This window comes from Cinclus cinclus, chromosome 35, assembly GCF_963662255.1.
Source record: "Cinclus cinclus chromosome 35, bCinCin1.1, whole genome shotgun sequence".
Taxonomy (NCBI): Eukaryota; Metazoa; Chordata; class Aves; order Passeriformes; family Cinclidae; genus Cinclus; species Cinclus cinclus.
Window position 1 is genome coordinate 334876 of NC_085080.1, and position 15650 is coordinate 350525.

Consider the following 15650-nt stretch of genomic DNA (forward strand, 5'->3'; position numbering starts at 1 on the left):
TATTTCTCAGCAGGCTCCCCCACGCTCACCATGCTCCCTGAAAGAAACCACACGGAAGATGCTCCCTCCCAGATGGAGACCCTGCCCTGCAGCAGAGCCAGAATGCAGCCCCACTCCCTGGGGCCATGAGCCCCTTGGTCTCAGCTGGGGAAGGACAGTAAATGACTCCGTGACATTCAGCTGCAGAGCAGCACGAGGTGCAGCTCATGCAGAGACACACGCACAGCACCCTGCTCTGGCACACAGGAACAGAACAGACGTACTCAGCTGCATCAGGCACCACTCCCCTCTCCCCTCTGGCTGCGAGGCTGTGCTGCTGTCAGAATGTTCATCCCAGGATCCCACAGCAGAGGGAGGTTCAGTGTCCTCTTCCCAAGCAGAGGCAGGTTCTCCGTCCTCTTCCCAAAGAGCTGCAGGTTCTCCATCCTCTTCCCAAAATGCTGCAGGTTGGCCATCATCCCACGCTGTGGGAGCTTTTCTATCCTCATCCCATTCCAGGGGACATCCACCATCCTCGTCGCACGCCGGGAGATGTCCGCTGTCCTTGTCCCACACTGCGGGAGCCTCACCGTTGTATTCCCAAACCACGGGGTGTTTGCCCTCATCCCCCAGAACAGCAGGAAGCTCACTGCTGTCTTCTTCCTCTCTGGAAGCAGAGGGAGCCAGAGGAGGCGCTGATGCAGCTTTTCCGCCCTGTGGACAGGCAGTAGTGTGAGGGACAGGAAGTTCTATCTCAGTTATCACCTTATTTATCCTCAGCTACTCATCCAGCTGCGCTATGCAGAAACAAAGTTCAGAGTTGTCCAAACTAACAATGGGCTAAAGTTGACATTGCCACTTATTGTTGGGAATTTGATATTTCACCGTGGCTAAGGCCAGTCTTCTACCTGCAAAACCAGGCTTGCAGCTCTTCTAAAACTCTTCAGCAGAAAAGGAGAAAACTGCCAGGGATCCCTTTGCTGTTGCTGCTGCAAAGACCCTGACAGGAGCTTTCCTTCAGCCTCCCAGGATGGCACTCAGCTGCCACACACAGAGCTCACAACTTGCTGCACAATTCTGAACACCAAAGGTTTCTTCCCACTCACCGAAGGAGGAGCTGCTTGGGATCCACGCATGAGGTGCCCTGCAGTGGGAGAGGGAACATGAACCAGATGCTGGTAGGAAAAAAAACTGCCTGTGGTGGGAAGTGCCACAGAGCAAGGCAACCCCAAGAGAGCATTTTGCTTTCACAGCATCCCTCCAGGAGCCACAGTCCCTTCACAGAGCAAGCAAAAGAGCAGCACAAAATACTGGGCTGTGTCGGTTCTTGGCTGGACCAGCAAATGGAGGGAGTTCTAGGCTCCACTGCCACAGACGCCCTGCTTGAGGGAACAGAACCCGTGCGGGCCTCATTGCAAACGCCTCGCTGGCTGTAGACACCCCCTTCTTCAGCTGCAGCTGCTGGCAGGAGCTCTGCCAATCTAATGGTGTCTTCATGGCAATTTGGTTACAAAGGCAACTGGGGTCCAGAGGAAGAACAGAAAGCACACAGCAAGCCCAACGCCACAGATGCTGCAGCCAGGGAAAAGGTCAACTTACTTGCCAAGTGGGTTAAAAAATACCCTGAATAAGCCACAGAGTACAGAGTGCAAACTGCAGCAACCACTGGCTGGATCATTGTGGCTGTGCTGCACACGTCTGCAGACTGTAGCCCTGCAAGCACAGAAGGACACACGTCAGGGGCTGGGCTGAGAATGCCTCGGGCAGGAGGATCCTCCGGCAATCAGCAGGCACCCAGCGCTGCTCCGGGCACTGAGGCCTCTGTCCCACAGCAATGGGAACACCACTGGGATGTGGCAACGTTCCTGTGACATCACAGCAGCAGCTCACGCAAAAACCACTTGGAAGGTTCTCCTATGTCACAAAGGAGCACAAAGAATCCTCCCAGGGCACAGCCTACTGCCCAAAGGATCCAAGAGGAACTCTGCAAATGCAGCAAATAAGGACACCCCATAATCCAGTCTGAACGCTGAGGAGGAGCAAGGACGGGACAAAACCAAAGGAAACATGACCTTTAGTCACTGATGCTTCTGACTAAAACCAGCAAGGCTTGTTCCATCTGGGATCTTTGTTCTAGTTCTAAAAACAAGCAAGGTTCTCCACTCTAAATATACAGAATGCAGAAACTGGGGAGGAGGTGGGATTAGGAAGGAGGAGGAGCAGGAGAAGGGAGATAGGAAAAGGAGGAGCAGTAAGGGGAGGAGCAGGAGGAGACAGAGAAGGAGAAACAGGAGGTTCCAGTGCTCCCTGTGGCCGCAGCCCCCGGGACCATCAGCCCCACCGCATCCTGCAGGTCAGCAGGGAGGGAAAGCTCATCCCAATCCTATCGGGGGGTCCCTGGGACGTTTTTTTTTTTTAATTGGGGTGTGTTTGGAGCTCGCATATTGCGGAATTGAACCCCAAATATCATCTGGTATCCCTGGGAGGTTTTTTCCTGTGTGTGTGTGTTTGGATCTTGCAGGACGCCAAAGATGAGCCTCTTGGGGGGATATTTGGGGGTCCACGTGGCCATTGTCCAGTATTGGCAGGGGGTCCAGTATTGGTCCTGGGAACCCCTGCGACCTCTAGAGTAGGGAGAACAGAGAGGGGTGATCCCGGAGCTGGGGGGTCCCTGGCAGCCTGGAATGGGGGGGAGGGACCGCTGGGATCCCAGGGATCTCAAAGTGAGGCATCAGTGAAGAAGGGACCCCATGGACCCCCCAAAAGCCCTTGGATCATCCCTAAGCAGGACCCTGGAGAAGGGGGAACCCCTGGAGCCATTGGACTCCCATCATCCAAAGGAAGGGAAACCTCTGGGACCCCAAAGTGGAGAAATCAGAGATAGGGAACACCTTGGAGGGGTTTTTTGGGTTGAATCTTGATATTTTGGAGAATTTCATGGATGCAAGACACCTCCTACATTCTAGAGATGGATTTGGGCAGGAGGGGCCCCCAGCCCGAGGAGCCCCCAACTTGTTTTTCCCTTGAAACCAGGATTTGTCATTCCCAAGCCACGGCTGGATGGAGGAAGAAGAAAAGCCCCACAAGTGCTTGGAATGTGAGAAGAGCTTCTGCTACAGCTCCCACCTGAGGGAACACCAGAACATCCACACTGGGGAATGGCTCTGTGGGTATGGGAAATGTGGGAAGAGTTTCAGTTGAAGCTCCAACCTCACCAAGGACCACAAGATCCACACTGGGGAATGGCCTGGAATGTGGGAAGACCTTGAGGTCTTCCTCACTGGGCTCTGGCCGCCGTCTCACCGAGCTCCGGCGCCGCCGCTCCCGGGCCCGCACACACGCTCCGGCAATGGCGCCTTAGCTCCGCCAGGGGCGCTCTGGGGGCGGCACCGGGGCCGGCCTTCTCCCCGCTCTGCCCAATCAGCGCGGCAGAACGAGGAGTGACGGCAGAATCGGCCAATCGCAGCGAGGGGCTGGCTCTGCGCACGGCCCAGCCCCGGCCCGAGCTCTCAGGGCCCCCCGGGCTGTGTGAGGGGAAAAGCCGGAGATGAGGAACAGCCCTGGAACGGGCCCGGGCCTGGGCCCGAGTCGGGATTTGTCTGAAAACACCAACAAAGTTCTCCGGAGCTCCCGGCACGCCTTTCCCAGCCCTGCGTGTTGGGAGGCTCCAGCTCAGCGGGAAGCCCTGGAGCCTCACATCTGCTACCGCAATTCAGAAGCGTTGGTGCATGGCTTTGATTTTTCCCCCAGAAATGAGAAAACTGCCCCAAGTCCCTTCAGCTGAGTGGACGAGGGGACAGATTTCAAGCAGAAAACTCACCAAATCGTTTTTCCGCATTGGTTGGAAAGAACCACCCAAGGCGACGCGAACCGGGCTCTCCTCCAGCTGCTGTCCCAGCTGAAGCCCTCGCTGGCTGCTCCGGGCTGGATGCGCACACTGGGAGCACCGGGAAGGCTGATGGAGCGGCTCCAGGGCTCCCCCAGCCGGGACGGAACATGGCAGGGGGAACCACCGGGCAGCCGGTGCCGAGGGAACACGAGCGACACCGGGGGCGCCTTCGCAAGCACTTAACGCGAAAGGTAAAATACCATGGAACACAAAAGCAACAGGGCAACACGAGGATGTGTCCCGTTGTTGTGGGGTGACGCTGGTGCGATGCCAGCGTTATAAAGGAGAAACAAAAAGTCCCAAGATATTCAGCAAAATTTAAGTTGCTTTATTTGATGCAGACGGAGCAAGCAGTGCTGGGGAACGTGAGGGGTCACCGCCCACTCCACGCTCCACCGAACCTTGGTTTGCAGCCTCTTCTTACAGTATGGCCTCTCGTTGTAATCAGTAATTTTTGGGTTTTTCCTGTCATAACTTTGCCAGGTAAGCAGTGGTGGTTGAATAAATCTCTGTAAATTCTTTGGTCTCACAGATAACCATCTGGTCTTGGTAAATAAAAACAGGCAAAAATCAGAAAGTCTGGTCTTTTGTAGATGGGCAGCATTGATAAAACAATTGGAAATTGAGAAAGAGGGGCAGGGTCTGGGAGGGACTATGGGGACAGTGGGATGCACGGAGGAGACACTGGGATGCACGGAGGAGACACTGGGAGGGACTGGGATGGACTGGGAGAGCCACAGGAGACACTGGGGGAGCGGCAGGAAGCCCTGGGGATGGACACAAGGAGTGCTGAGGGCTCTGGGGTGATTCCCAGGGAGGTTTTGAGGGGCTCCAGGGTCATTCCCAGGGAAGGGCCTGTCAGGACATGCTCTGCTGCACGCTCACCTCTCTGCTCCATGAGGAACGGGCCGGACAATTCGTAGTGCTGGCACCGAGTGCTCCCCAGAGCCCACATGTACTCCAGCCATTCCAGGTTGCTGATCAAGCACTTCACATTCATCTCCCCATAGGGGGTGTCCACCCTTCTCCCTCTTCCTTCTTTCTCATCGTCCCCCTCCATTATCGTCAGCTGCTCCCCAGTTCGCTCTTGGTGTCCCATTCCCTCTTTATGCCTATTTTGAGGAATGATAATATAGTCTTTAAATAATAATAATAATCAAATGTAAACCTAATTATGCTACTGAAATTATGTATGGAGTTTCTTTCACCTGATATGAATTCCTTTGGGAATCCCTCAGGGGCTGGTCCATGGATTTGTAGGATTTGTTCTGGTGTCTGCTAATCTGGTCCCTATTTTTGGCAATGCCTTGCAGCCAGGGATGCATCAATTGATCACTTTTCTCTAATTAAATCATCACATACTTGGATTCCCAACTGATTTTTCTAGGCTCGCAAAAACACCCCAGTGCTCTGGTACACCCTCTATAACCTGGGCAGTGACAGCACGTGTTGGAGTGGGGAGAGGGATGGTTCCCTCTGACATTTGATAGTAAAGTTTTCACAACCTTCTCTGTTTGCTGTTTCCCTTTGCAGCTTAACCAGTTTCTGTTGCAGTCAGATGTCCACACTATGGACTCTGCCTTGAGCTGTGCAAATTCCACCTGTGCAAGCAGGCAGAGCTTGGGGTGGGGGACAGAGGGAGTCAGCCCAATTCCTCCCCCAGGCAAGAACACCTGGGTACATTTTCCACACTTTGCCCCAGCAGTGTTAATTTGCATTTCTAAAGCTCCTCTCCTGGCTGCCTGGAGCCATTGCTTCTCTTCCAGAGCAGCCATTGGATAACTCACAGGTGGACCTACAGAATTTGCTTTATTTTTTTATCCTTTTTTTTTCCTTTTAAACAGTATTCTATCAACTGTTTATGCTTTAAAGCTTCATCCTTAAAGCTCTTCTCGTTTTGCAAAATGCAGCCTAAAGGTGAGCACCATAAAACCCAGATGGAAATTTTGCCATCACTAATAGCCATTGAGGAAGATACCCAAAAATTTCCATTGCAATCAAGTTTTTTTCTACTTCTCCTAGCTGTAAAAATTGATTGTCACTTCCCTGGCCCAAGTGACAGTAGAAAAGTTGGATTATTAACGAAAAATTATTCTAATGGTGTAATTTTGTCACTGAAACTGCGGGAAAAACAAAAACTCTCCAAGACTGTCTTGGAGACATAGCCCAGGTGTGCAGAGAAAATCATGCCATGACACATGCATTTTACTAGATTATTCCTAAACTGTATACAGTCTGAACCCATTGCAATGCGTTGCTTTAATGTTCATTGCTTCCAAGTTGTGTAGTTCTCACTATTTGGTTTCCTACTGGACCCGGATTTCTCCCCCTCTGAGGTTAATTAGGTCCAGACTCCTGGATTTCCTTGTCGGCCTTTTCCAGACCAGGTGTCTCCAGCTGTGCAGGGGGCAGGGTCTGGGGTGGGTGTTCCTTGATGGTTGCTGATGGTCCTTGATGTTCTGTTAATGGTCGTTATGTTTGTGGATATCTTTTGGGTTATTCCAGTCTGTTGAGATGTTAATCTCATCCCTGTTCAGTGGGGTAGCATTCCATAAAAAAGCCTTTAATATTCCTTTCCCGAAGGGGCAGGCAAACCAAGTCTGAGTAGGGAAATAGGATGCTTAAAAATGTCAAGTGTGTATATTTTCCAAGCATCGACTCGCAGGCAGCCCAGTGTGTGAGTGGAATTGAGAGGCAGAGTGGAATTCTGCCGCTGTCTTCCCCAGCAGCTGTGGGAGTGCAGGCACAGAAAGCAGCGAAGCTCCAGCAGTGGCAGCAAGGATTGTCCCCAGTGGCTGGAGATGCCGAAGGAGGGTGCCCAGGCAGAGGATTTCAGCAGAGGATCTGTGGGCAGGCCCAGGGGCTTGCCCCGCTGTGGAGCCCTGGCTGCTGCTGCTGCTGCTGCGTTGCCTTCAGGGCAGGGTCAGTGGCAGCCTCCCATGCTGGTGCTGCAGCCGGGAAGTCCAAATGTCCGGGGCTTCAGAGACCCTGAGCCGAGGGTGAGGGGTCCCCCCGTGTTGAGCTGTGCTGGCGGCTGTTTCTGTGCTCAGGGACACCTGGAATGGGCCGGGCCACTTGGCCACCAGTGGTGCTTCTTTGCAGTCCTTAGGCAGGAGCCGATGTCCCGCTTGGATGCCGTGAGCAGCAAAGTGCCAAGGCAGGCTCTGTGCCAGCCCAGCTTCCTGTGGGAGAGATTTGCAAGAGACAGGATTGTGGTCACAGACTGTTTGAAATATGTATCCCTTATCTGCACGGCTAGTGGGTGGGGAATTAGCAGGGTAAGGAATTCCCAACATCAGTTACAAGGGAGAGAATTGAGTGTCTGCTGTGGCTCTTATTCTTGCCCAAGCCAATGGTAAAAGCCTATACCCATGGCATCTTGGTTTCTATCAGCAGCTTGTAAAGGAGTTTCTTTATTTCCTTCTTCATTCTTTCTACCTGATCAGAGCTCTGGGGGTGCCAGGGCTTGTGGAGGTCCCTGTGGTATTCCTAAAGCAGCCATAGCCACTGAAGGGTCTTTGCTGTAAAATGAGTTCCCCATGTGAGTCTGTTGCTTCCCCAATCCCTTATCTTGGAAGTATTTGTTGTGGAAATGCCTTAAGGAGAGATGCAGTGATTGCTGAAGAATTCCGAATTGCTTTTGCCGGCCCGTTGGCTGACATGCTGTCACCAGGAGATATTTGAGCCTTCCTGCAGGGGGCATTTCAGTCCCAGGCTCTTGCAGGCACACACAGCTCTGCCGGTTGAGCTGACCATGTGGGCGGTAACCTGGGCTTGGTCTAATTCCCTTTCCTTAATCAGAGCGTGTTTTGGAGCTCTTGTCCCTTCTCCAGCCCTTGAAGAGCCATCCATAAACACATTTTGTCCCTCAGGCCAGGGAGTTTGTCCTGAATCTCTCCTAGCCTGGCTCTGGAGCTCTGTCCCTGGAATGCAGTCATGGGTGGGGAGCGCCAAGGCCGGGCCCTCCCGCGCTGTCCTGGCAGGAGCGGCTGCAGTGGGGACCGAGTGCGGGCGGGAGCGGCCGAGAGCCCAGCGCTGCCCCAGCCCGACCTGGCCCAGCTCCATCCCTGCCCCTCCAGTGGGATGCTGTGGGTTTGTGGGGAAGAAGGAGCCGGCCGTGGGTGCCTGGGGCAAGAGGAGAAGGGAAGAAGAAACACGGTGTCACTGTCCACCAGGGCATCCACACTAGGGAGAAGCCCTATGAGTGTCCTGAGTGTGGGAAAATGTTTCAGTCCACCTCTTGTCTCCTCAGACATGAGAGGATTCACACAGATGAGAGGCCCTTCTGCTGCCCTGACTGTGGGAAGGGCTTCAAGCAAAACAGCCACCTCACTGTCCACCAGCGCATCCACACTGGGGAGAAGCCCTACGAGTGTCCTGAGTGTGGGAAGTGCTTCTCCAGGAGCTCTCACTTGACCCAATACAAATGGAGGCAGCACCAAGGGAAGCCCTGGGAGTGGCCTGAGTGCGGGAAGAGCTTCGTGCTCTGCTGCAGCTCCATCCCCCATGGGAGGATCGGTGTTGGATGATCCCCAGTGAGCCCCGTTGGGCAGAGCCCTGGTAATTCCTGTTGGGTCAGGGGAAGGTGTTGGAGACTTTGCTTTCCCTTCTCCTTGTGCTGCTGTGATTTGGTTGGTAATAAATTCCCTCCCTGTGCCCAAGCTGGGTCTGTCGTTCTGTGCAGGTGCTCGGGGCGCGATCTCTCCTGTTCATTCTCTCAACTCCCGGGACTCTTCTCAGCCAATCAGAGAATGCGATGGAGAAGATGCAGCCAATCAGGGAGAGCAGGTCTGATGACTCAGCGGCTGCCGGGCAGACCCGCAGCACCCAGTGTTCCCCACCTGGACCCCGCCCTCCCCGCCCAATCACCATCCCCCCGCGGGGTCCCCCCAGGTCCCTCCTCAATGCCCCCCACTAAACAGAGCTGGGTCCAACTGGGAAACTCTGTTTGGAACACTGGGAGCAGCTGGGCTGGGGCAGAGTTACAGCAAGACTGGGTAGGACACACCACACTCCCGAAATCAGAGTGGGGACAGAGCGGGGGGGTCCTGGCTGGGCCCAAGGCCATGGGGAGGAGCTGCAGCCGCTGCTGGGTCAGGAGCTCTGAGGGCAGAGAAAAGGGGGTGACACCTGGCTGGGAGCCTCAGGGGAGCACACACGCTCTGGGGGAAGCTGCGTATGATCCCTGGGACCTCCCCTCACCTTCTTGTGCAGGTAGAAGTGAGCTCCGGTTCCAGGAAGACTAATCCTAACACCGAGCTCCCCATCCCCCTCAGGACCTTGCTGCAGGGGGGTTTCTGGCAGCATTTCTGGGAGTCCACAGGGGTCAGGACCCTCCAAAACCTCTCACAGACATTGCAAGCCACTCCAAGCACCCTCCCATTCACCCCCAGCCCACCCAGTACTCCCTTAAATCTCCTCCCAATCTCTTCCCTTCCTCCTCAGGACCCACCAAAGCCCCTCCTGTCCCTCTCTGGATCCTGTCCCTCCCTACCATTTGCCCCCCACTGCCCCAGGACCCTCAAGCCCTCTCCCAGTCCCTTCCCAGCCTCTCCTGGGCTCACCAAGAGCCCTTCCAGTCTCTTCCCAACACAACCAACCTCATTTCAAGCACATCTTTTCCATCCCCAGACTTCTTTCATCCCCTCCTGACTGACTCAGACACTCTCCGAGTCACTCCCGACAGACCCCAATCCCCCTCCCAGCCCCCGCAGTGTCTCCCCCGTCCCCCTGCACTGTGGGGTGTGGGCTGTACCCCAGTGCCAGCTCGGGGTGTTCCAGGCTGATGTACTCTGCCTGGCAGCTGAAGGTGACCCTGCAATGGGGAAGGGATTCCAGCAGCACCAGGAGCTGGTGGGTCTAGTCCCGCTTGGGGACCAGGTCAGTGGCCACCACATGCCCTGAGAGCTCCTTCTGGCCCTGGAACCACCTCAGCTGGATCTCAACAGGGTAGGAATCCATCACGGAGCAGAGTGGGGAGCTGGGGCCACGCTAGAAGCTTGAGTGTTACAGTGAGATGGATACAGTGAGGAGCTCTGGGAGAGAGTGAGGACACACTGGGACCAGCTGGGGTGAACTGGGAGAGATGGGGAGGGCTGGGGTGGTACTGAGAGAGACTAGGAATGAAACTGGAGAGAATGGGGGAACACCGTGAGTGAACGGAGTGCATTGGGACAATAGGAGAGAGGGAATAGGTTAGGGATTGGACTGAAAAGGACTTGGAATGGACTGGGAGGGACTGGTGGGTCACCGGGATAGATGGGAGAGATTTGGATGAGCACTGGAAGGACACTTGGAGAGAGGGTGGAGGTCGGGGAGTGGGTTGGGAATGGAATGGCTGTGGACTGAGAGGAATTGGGAGGGAGTCTTGTGACACTGGGAGGGACGGTGAAGACAGTGGGATGGACTGGGATGCACTGGGAGAGCCACAGGAGTTCCTTGGGGTGAGGGTACAAGAGGCCCCGGGGATGGGCACAAGAAGGGCTGACGTGTCTCAGGTGATTCCCAGGGAGGTTTTGAGGGGCTCCAGGGTCATTCCCAGAGCAGGGCCTGAGGGGACACGCTCTGCCCCACGCTCACCTCTGCGCTCCACGAGGAACGGTCTGGGCAGCTCCTAGTTGTGCCAGCAGTGCCTGTGCACTGCGGCCCGTGTGTACTCCATCCATTCCGGGTCCCTGTTGCAGTACCTGACAAGCCTGTCCCAAAGGAGATGTCCCCACGTACACCCCCACATGGCTGCTGAAGTGCAGGAACTGCTCCTGCTTGGAGATGTTCCTCTCCACGAACCTCACTCGGTTGGTGTCGCTAATGGAGTAGCACTCGGACTTAACCATCCCCTGAAACAGCCCTGTGTGTGCAGGACACAGGCCCCGGGATGCCCCCCCAGCAGCCCACAGGAGCCAAGAGCTCCAGGGCAAACCCAACTCCTCACCCCCGGTGCCCCATGGCCACCATGGGACCCTTCTTTCCGGGGTCCCAGTTCCTCTTTTCCACCTTTCTCTGCATTTTTCTCCCCCTTTCCCAACACTTCCCAGTTCCCTTCCCCTAGCACCATCCCTCCCGCCCCATTTCCCTTTGTCTCCCCAGCATCCCCTCCACTTCCCTTCCTGCCCCTCCCGCTCACCAGAGCTCTGCGCCTCCAGCCCTGGGGCTCCCAGTGCCACCAGTATGGCCCCAGCTGTGGCCACATGCCCCATGGCCAGCACCGGGCAGGTTCTGACACCTCCTCCCTCCCCAAATTCCCCTGGCAGGGGGTGCTGGGGGCAGGGCACGGGTGGAGTCCAGGTGAGGAGCTCTGGGCGCTGTGGGACTGCCTGGACCATGAGGAGTCATCAGTGCTGCGCGCTCTAATTGGCTCAATTATTTTAGTGCCTTCTCTGATTGGCTGAGGAGAGGCCCGGGAGTTGAGAGGAGGACCGGGAGAGATCCTGCCTCAAGCTAGAGGTTGAAGAACATCCAATTCACAAGGCATGCAGGTCATCTCCAAGTGGTCCCCACACTCCTGTGGGAGCTCAGTGCACTGAGGATCTCAGGAGGGTTACCAAGTGTCTGGTGGCCAAATCCAGCCCTGCGCTCCCTGCGGTTGCGGGCACTCTGGGAAGGGTTCAGCTGTGGGTCAGATGGCCGGAGACTGGGTTGGTGGTCACCTCGTGTGTGAGGCAGGGATTGGCTGGGGAGATGCGTGGACACCACATGACCAGAGAGCTGGCTGGGTAAAGGGACACCTCAACAGCGACACCACAGTGACAGGCAGCCAATGAGTGCTTGTTTCAGTAAAGTCTGGGTTAAGTTTGGAGTATATAAAGGCTTGGTTGGTTATAATAAATGATCTTCTTCAGAGCAAGCAGGCACGTCTGTCTGTCTGTCTTCCTCATTGCTATGCATGACCATAAGATGGGCATGACCATGACCATGGGATGGCCATGAGGATGACTCAGCTATGACCCTGACATGACCATCATGTGACTGTGGCCATGAGTTGACCACGAGGCGATCATGAGATGAGCCTGACCATTTGATGACCATTGCTGTGACCATGCTCATGAGATGATCATGACCATGAGAGGACTGTGACCACCAGATGACCATGACACAACCATGAGCATGAGATCGTGACCATGAGAGGAAGTTGCCCACGAGCATGAGATGACTGTGATCAGGAGATGACCATGAGCATGAGATGGCGATGCTCAGGAAATGACCATGACATGACTGTGGCCCTGACCTGACCACGAGATGACCATGACTATTTCATGACTCTGAGCATTTCATGACCATGACAGAGCCGTGTGGTGATCAAGGTCATATGGTGACCATGAGGTGACCATGAGTTAATGATGGCCATGGGCTCATAAAGACTATGACAAGAACAAGGGATCAGCATGGCCATGATACAATAATGACCATGAGACGACCATAACAATGGGAACACCAGGAGTTTGAGGTGACTGTGACCAAGAGATGACGGTGACCATAACAGAACCATGGCCGTGAGACTATTGTGACCAGGAGGTGATTCTGAGATGACCATGTGATGGCCACGACCCTGAGGTAACCACAACATGACCATTAGAGGATCAAGACTGTGACATGATAGTGACCATGAGATGACCATGACCATGCAATGACCGTGTGTTGAGGGTTAGTTCTCTCCCTTTTTTTTTCCCTCTGTGGAATTTTCCCCATTGTCATGCTAAGATACCTGTTGACTGGGCCCTGGTGACAAGGGGGAGGGGACGGGAGGGAAGAGAGAAAGCCCCGCGAGATTCAAACAGCCAGAAGAGGAAGCGGAAGGCTGGGCCTCGGCCCATTTCCCCCGCGGAGTTTGGACGAGAAGAACGATCGCCGCCTCTCCTCCATCTCCGCCATCCCAGCGTTGGGAAACCACTATCGGACCCTGCCCGGCTGTCTTCTCGCTGTGAGCTACCACCATCCAGCACTCTGCTGATCATCGGGACCGACACCGTGAGCCAAGGGCTCTCTCCATCTCTCTCTCCCCCTGGGACAGCTCTGCCATCACGCCCAGCCCTCCTGCGGCTCTGCGGGAGCCGCCCGCCCCCAGCACCGGGAACTGCAGCTCAGGGAAAAGGTGCCTGCAGCCAGAAAAACACTGGGACTGAGTTACTGCTCTGTTTGTGGGTAATTTCATAGCTGCTGTTGTTCTTGTTTGTCATCTTAGATACACTAGTAATGAACTGTTATTCCTACCCCCATATCTTTGCCTGAGAGCTCTCTTAATTCCAAAATTATAATAATCGGAAGAATCACGTTTTTTTCAGTCCAAAGGGAAGCTTCTGCTTTCCTTAGCAAACACCTGTCTTTCAAACCAAGACAGATTTTGGCCGCCCAACGTGGGGCCCGAGGGCATTGAGAGAAAAGGGTGAAAAAGGAATAACAATTCTTGAGTTACCTCAGTTTTGTGTTAGGTGGCATCATGTTGTCCAGCTTACCGTGGTTTGGGCTCCGTGTGGCCACAGCTTTATCTCTCCCATTTGCAATCCCTTACTTGAACATGGGTCCTATAACTCAGGCTGCTGTAACTATTATCCAGTTCCTTTTGTGGGCTGATAACGTGAGAAATTCATGGATTTTTAACTTCCTCTGGAAGGTGGGCACATGGATTCAGAGCTATCACACTCTAACTGTATGTTTTTGGGGTTACTTTAATAATGGTACATACTGTGAGGATATGACACCAGGGAAAATTTTGTCCCAACCCCTTACACAGTTTTTTGGGTCTGCTCCACCAGCTTTTGAGGGGTTCAAATCTCTTCTAAGCAGTAATGATGTCATACAGTGGCTGACATTACTAATAGGCCTTGTAAACCTGTTCTATTTAACATTCCGAGATGAGGGGAGATTGACTTGGATGACAACCCTGATACGTCCCCCAAGGAATAGGGATCCTGCCCCAGAACCAGGCCCCCTCTCCCTCTGGGAGCGGCTTTTAATGAGTGTATGTACTGGTTTGGAAAGCAAAACCAGTGAGACTTCAAGTCAGTAATACAATTTTTAATAGGGAAGAGAAAAAAAAAAAAAAAAGAGGAAAAAAAACAAAATACATGCAATAATAAAAATAAAACCACTGACAGAGTCAGAATACAACCTGATACCCTGTCAGTCAGGGTGCTGGTGCAGTTTTCCTCCAAAGAGTCCAGCGATGATGTGGATAAGGACCTGGTTCTTCCTCTGGAATCCAGTGGAGAAAGGCTGCCTTTGGCGTTCTAAACCTCAGTTTTTATCTAGGTAGGAAAGGCTTGGCTCATCCTCCTGGCTGGAGCATCTCCCAATGGGATGAAGTAATCTTATCAGTTCTATAGTAGGACTCAATGGCCCATTAACAGAAGATACTTCCCACAGAGATAAGGATGATCACCCTTATCAGTGATGGCCCATCAACAGAAGACATTTCCCACAGAGATAAGGATGATCACACTTCTCAGATGGTAATAGAATATGTATGTTGTATTGTAAACCAGGACAGTGTAAGAGAGAGGTTTGTCCATAGAGAGAGAATGCAGGAGCACCACCATAGAATGCGCTGGAAGACCGCTGAGGAGGGGATCCAACAGCTGAGAGAATTGGCAGTACTGGAGATATTCTTTGGGAGGGGTGGACAACATGACAATGACCCCGACAAGGTCAGCTACACAGGGCAGATGTTGTGGAATCTGGCACACCTGGGGCCACCTCAATACACCACATTCATTGCAGCCATTAATGCTGACACCAACCACGAGACAGTGGGTTCTGTTGCCAATAGGCTCAGGAATTTTGAGAGTATAATGAACGGCCCAATGCAGGCTCAGGTCTCTGCTGTGATTAGGGAACTCAAAGAGGAGATGAGAGAGATGAGGGAGGAGATGAAGAAGGTCAGTACAGCACCAGTGCGAGTCACAGATGCCAGAGTTAGAGCCCCACGCCCCCCAGCTAGGGATAGAGGGTACACCCCACGAGCTGACCTGTGGTTCTTTCTGCGTGACCATGGGGAAGACATGAGAAGGTGGGATGGGAAACCCACTTCTGCCCTGGCAGCGCGGGTGCGTCAACTCAGGGAGGGAAACACTAACCAAAGGAGCTCCACTGAAGTGAAGGTAGCCTCAACTTCCCATAACCAAGATGCAGGGTATTACAAAAGGGAGGATGATTTGTCAGATCCCCTTGAGGGAACCTCCAGTATGTATGCCCAGGAAGGAAATAATAACCAGTGCTAGAGGGGCCCTGCCTCTAGCCAGGGAGAGGCACGGGAAAACCGGGTCTTTTGGACGGTGTGGATCCAATGGCCTGGCACATCAGAGCCACAAAAACATAGGGCATTGGTTGATACTTTTTCACAGTGCACCCTAATGCCATCAGAACATGTGGGGGAAGAGCCTGTTTCTATTGCTGGGGTGACGGGGGGATCACAGGAATTGACTTTGCTAGAGGCTGAAGTGAGCCTGACTGGGAAGGAGTGGCAGAAACATCCAATTGTGACTGGCCCAGAGGCACAGTGTATTCTAGGCATAGACTTCCTCAGGAATGGCTATTACAAAGACCCAAAGGGACTCAGGTGGGCTTTTGGAATAGCTGCTGTAGAGGCAGAAAACATTAAGCAATTGAACACCTTGCTTGGACTGTCAGAGAACCCATCTGTAGTGGGACTCCTGAAGGTGAAGGAGCAGCAAGTGCCAATTGCCACCTCCATAGTGCACCACCGGCAGTACAGGACAAATTGAGATGCCGTGATCCCCATCCACAAGATGATCCGTGAGCTGGAGGGCCAAGGAGTGGTCAACAAAAC

The 15650-nt window shown here is 53.8% G+C and overlaps 1 pseudogene; it reads right to left on the minus strand.

Annotated features, from left to right (window-relative positions):
• Positions 1–9541: 9541 nt before the first annotated feature.
• Positions 9542–12111, minus strand: LOC134055782 (H-2 class II histocompatibility antigen, E-S beta chain-like; annotated as a pseudogene).
• Positions 12112–15650: the final 3539 nt, after the last annotated feature.